We start from the raw sequence: 5,140 nt of genomic DNA on the forward strand, positions 1-5,140 counted from the left end.
GTCTGAATTTCTTACTTACTCTTATTTGCATTGATACACAGCTGCTATCTCAGTAACTAACAATCCCGTGAAGCACAGTAAAACTAAACATATTGACATACGTCATCATTTTATACGGGATTGTGCTGAGAAGAAACTGATTGTGCTTGAAAAGTGGATACGCTTGATAATTTCGCTGATCTTCTTATACTAAAAGCGTTTGACAAAACAAGATTTCAAAACCTTATCGAGCTGAATGGGATGATCAATCCCGAGTAACCATGCTTTTCATGTTATATTTAAAAAAAAAAAAAAAACGTCACTATCGCTTAAAAATATGTCGGTTGCCTCAGTTTGAAGGACTTGTCTTCGGATATGTTTTGGTCCTCATTTTCTACTTGTAGAATTTGAGGATAGCCATTAACCAAAGGACTGAAAGTGACCGGGGCGGTTTATGATGAGTTTTCATTCTTTCGCTTAAAATTAGTCGATCATACTTAGTTAGAGGACACATACTTGTATGTGGTCGGTCCAGCTGATCCATTGGATCTTCGGGATAGCCGTTTACCTGAAGACTTTGTTATGGTCGGGGCGATTAATGTTAAAATTTTTTTTAAGGGAAATGAAATTATTTTTCAAGTCTACTACTTCGTAAGAAGTTCGTTTGCCATGTTTAACAGGAAATTGATCCAACCTTGGAAAATGATAGATATGCTGATTCTGTGTGCTTAACTAGTGAAGTTATTAGGCTTAAAAGGCTTTAGGACAGTTATTGTATGTCATGGTAGCTTTTTATGGTGCGTAAAAGTAGATGTGATACAAACTAAATCTACTTGATTTTACGTGGAAACTCCTTACGAGTTTTGCATGTCTTCATATATATCTTTCCGAATGATAGGCAGAAAAGCGATTACCCAGTCATACACGAGCCCGTAAGTGTTCTGATTCCCGTGAAGATAGCGTTTCAAGAAACTGCAGTGATCCAGATTCGGGACTTGCAGTTGTTTACTACTCTGAAGTCTATGTAATGTTTATCATAAAAAAAAAATAAAAATAAAAAAATAAAAAAAACTTATGAGTTATTGAAACATTCTAGAGTTCAACATATCAAGACTTTTTAATCATGGAGTAAGAAAGAGAACGGGAAGCAGATGAAGAGTAATTACAAACTTAATCAGACACTAAGGGTCGAAGTCAATTCGGGGTGACTTGGGGAAAGCCAAATATGCTTTGAGAATAGATAGGGGGCATCTTAATCTCTGAGTTGTTGCCCACTTAAATTTGAGGAATAATTGAACCTAACTCGTATCACAGAAACGATGAAAACCATCTTAAGTTATTTACCCTGCTTACAACCTGTCTCTTTATGTCATAATACAGCTAAACACGGATCTATGTGACAGTCACGTAATTAGTATGATTTCTGTTCGGATCTTTTCTAAAACGTAGTAGTCCCTATCGAGACTGAAATTTGATCCCTTATACTTTAATTTTTAAAGTTTCTTGTACTTAGGTAGTTTTATAATTTTTTATCTGGTTACTTGGACTTGATCGTGTTACTTAATTCTTAAAGGGAAGTTTTAAAGGTTAATTGCAAAATGTTCAAATTATAAGGGTTGATTTTGTAAATATAGGCGATGTTAAACAGGCGAACTTGTAAATAACTTCGCCTAGGCGAAGTTAACCGTAACTTCGCCTGTATAACTCCGCCCCTATATAAGGATTTTCAAAGGTCATTCGTTCATTATTTTATATATCAGCGAACTTATTCTCGAATATCACAGCGAACTTAATTCGTTATCATCTGATTATCTTTCTTTCGATTTCAAACAGATTTATAGGTTTGTTGGGTCATCATATCGTATAATCAATGTTCATTGATGTTAATCTGAGGTCGTTTCGATTTGTTTCGTGACCTCGGTCGATCGACTTTTGTTACCCCCGGATTGTCAAAACTGATTTTTACGTGGTCATGAACAAAACGATCGTCCAAATACTTTTAATATCATGTGTATTAGGCTCTCAATCGTCAAAATTGACCGAAACATCAGATTTTCCGACTTAGATTCTGCTTACTGTCGCCGTTTCAGATTCAGGCGAACTTAAGGTTTAGGCGAAGTTATCCGTAACTTCGCCTGAGGCTCAACTTCGCCTGAGGCGATGTTGTGATGAGGCGAAGTTATCCGTAACTTCACTTCCCGAACCTGAGGGAAGTGAATGTTACTAGAGCAGCGAAGTTGTCCATAACTTCGCTTGACTAACAAGTTCGCCTGTTAAGCGAACTTGTCAGTAACTTCGCTTAAACATACAAAACATAATTAAACATTACAGACTCGATTACAGACACTAGACTATAAACTACTGACATTATGCACCAATAATCTTCTAACCTAATTTTAATAAATATCAATTGCATGTATACATAGTTATTGAATTTTTTTACTATTGTTTTCATTGATTTAGGTGATGCACGGAGAGGATTATGTCTGTTTAGGTTTTCATTTGGGAAAAATACCAAAGTAGCTTACATATCTGATATTTCTCGCTTATAGAAGAAACGGAACTCTGTGAGTGTTTCTTCCATTCCTATTAATTGAAACAGTTATTTTAATATTACTATATATTGTTTCAGTGTCTAATTATTGAGTATACAAGTGCAAATGGTGGCATAAGAAGTCTGTTTTTTGTTTTCTTATTTTTAGTTATTTTTTTTTAAATGGCACTACATTCTAGGCTTGTAGGTTTAAGCTTTATGGCTTTTTAATTCTGCAAATATTCTTATTTTGGATACACTTTATAGGGTCAGTAGTCCACTTTATTTATTTATTTTATTTCTATCTTTCAATCTATCTATTGAAGCTTTCTTTCGCGTTAGTTCATTAAAATTTGTTTGTTTGTGTTCTTTGTTTGATAGATGAACTAACATACATGAAATAATATATAGTTTTTTAAAATAGTCTAAAAAGTTACAGTTCAAAAAATATACTTTTTTCATTTTCCTATTCGTTGTTGATGATTAGGTATAAATATATTAATAAAAATATTTATTATATTCACATATATAACATATTCGTACATAAATGTACTAGAAACTTGTTCATCTTGTTCATTTGACTAAAAAACATAGAATCTTTGCTCGTTCGTCTAGTACTAAACAAACTTTCTACTGCACAGTTCACCACGGTTCACTGAACGTTCAGCTCATTTACAGATCTAAACGAACGCCCAATATTTTGTTTCTGTTTCATGTTTATTGCTTATCCATTATGCGATTTCTTATTCTGAGCTTGCTAAATGCTTTGTGCAGAACAATTCTCACAACACTCACTTTTGCTTCCCCCAGGTTTGTAATCGGGTTCCATTATTGAAATATATTTTACTTTATTTAATTTTATCTTCGTGTATCAATTTATCTATGGTTTAACAGACACTTGAAGCCATTAAACGGTTGCAACCTAAGAGAGCATATTTGATCGGAATGACCCATGAATTTGATCACCACAGAGATAACGAGTTTCTTCAGGATTGGTCTTAAAGGTAACCTGTAAACGCTATTATGTCCTTTTTAAAAGTTACAAATAATTAACGCGATAAAAAAAGTCCGATTTAGGATAACCTTATACACCAAAAATACACTTTTAATGAATTTTGACCTGTTTTGTTACAGAGAAGGAATCCCAGTTCAGCTTGCACATGATGGTTTGAGGATACCTATACATCTGTAACGATACGAACTAATACCAGAGGTCAAAGGGTCCGTATTTTTATTGAAGTAATATGATTCTATGTAATGAGGTGCATTCGTCTCTCGTTTGCAGGTTCGACTCAGTATAAATAGTCACCTGTCTCTTGTTTCTTCCTATACCAATGAAGATATACGATTCAATCATCGATAAATCATACAAAGAAGTAGGCTTTTAAACTTGGTATGCATACAAAATATATGTGGATTTGTACTATTAAAATGGTTCTCTATTTTTAAAGATGTATCGAATTATGTTTCTCTTTCACTTACTTGAATGATAAATTCCTGAATGTGTTATCTTCTTCGTTCAATGATGATACTAATTAGTTAAATACACACATAGGCGTGAGTTATTTGTTGCATAGAGTGCGCTTATCGTGAGATGGTACGAAGCTACCAACATTCCACGTGGCTGGTGGCAAGGAGTAAATGCGTCCACGTCATGGTTACGTACATAGTTAAATAATTATGTCACATATTATGCAACACATCATAATAGCACAACGTATATAAATAAATACAAGATCTGTGTTTATAGTTACGCAAGCCTATTTTTGTAACTACGCAGTGTATAATCAATTACCTATGTTAACGCGTAGAAAATCAGTGTTCTATAAGATGTGTGTGTGTGTGTTTAATTGATAATTCAATACTATATTCATATTAATTAATTATCTAATACTTGCAGTTCTCTACTCTCCCATCTTTTACTAGATTCTAACGATACATTTTCGACGAAATGCATGTGTATTTGGTTTTCTTTTTCCGGTAGTGTGCACATACAACGGTATAATGTATTATTGTTTTTAACGTCATTCACATGTGGATAGGTAGACATACAAACGAGAATAAAAAAAAATGTTGACAACGGTAAGAGTCACATAATACACTTGTACCTTTTGCTTTAAGTGTTATGCAGAATGCCCTTACATAACCACTTACCCACTATCTTATTACGGTTATCATATTTCTCAACATTCTTTTGGTTTTGAAAAGAATGCTATTCATCATCACCAAACAAATGAATTTAAGATCTCATTAAAAACTTAGAAGGTTAACGTGGTTTGTGTTTTATCACAAACAAGTCATATCACAAAAATAATATTTTAATGCTATAAATTGTTTGAATCTCAAAAAGTGAAAAAGGTCAACGTGGTTATGTGTTCTTCCTACTTGCGTGTTGTGGGCATTCAACGGAGATGAATTAAGCCTATCATATTGCGCCACATGACGCTGACTGGACCCCTTATCATTCTCGCCAACGTTGAATTCACCCCGTTGAATTCATCCATTCACGAGCGAAACCATCAATTTTTCTCAATTCGCTTGGGCGAGCCGGCTGAATTCATCTGTTTGCTAGCCACAACGGAAAGACTTAAGCATTTAAGCAAAGCATAATAATTATTATTTGAGCAT

At 33.9% G+C, this 5,140-nt stretch overlaps 1 long non-coding RNA gene across 1 annotated transcript; it reads left to right on the forward strand.

Moving 5' to 3' along the window:
- Positions 1–2,751: 2,751 nt before the first annotated feature.
- On the forward strand, positions 2,752–3,712 carry LOC143593487 (uncharacterized). Its single transcript, XR_013146111.1, has 4 exons — positions 2,752–2,780; positions 3,287–3,322; positions 3,407–3,516; positions 3,647–3,712. It is a non-coding gene; the product is annotated as an uncharacterized LOC143593487 (long non-coding RNA).
- Positions 3,713–5,140: the final 1,428 nt, after the last annotated feature.

The sequence above is a fragment of the Bidens hawaiensis genome, unplaced genomic scaffold (assembly GCF_021521415.1).
Source record: "Bidens hawaiensis isolate Kalapana, Puna unplaced genomic scaffold, B.hawaiensis_p1.1 tig00042266_1, whole genome shotgun sequence".
Lineage (NCBI taxonomy): Eukaryota > Viridiplantae > Streptophyta > Magnoliopsida > Asterales > Asteraceae > Bidens > Bidens hawaiensis.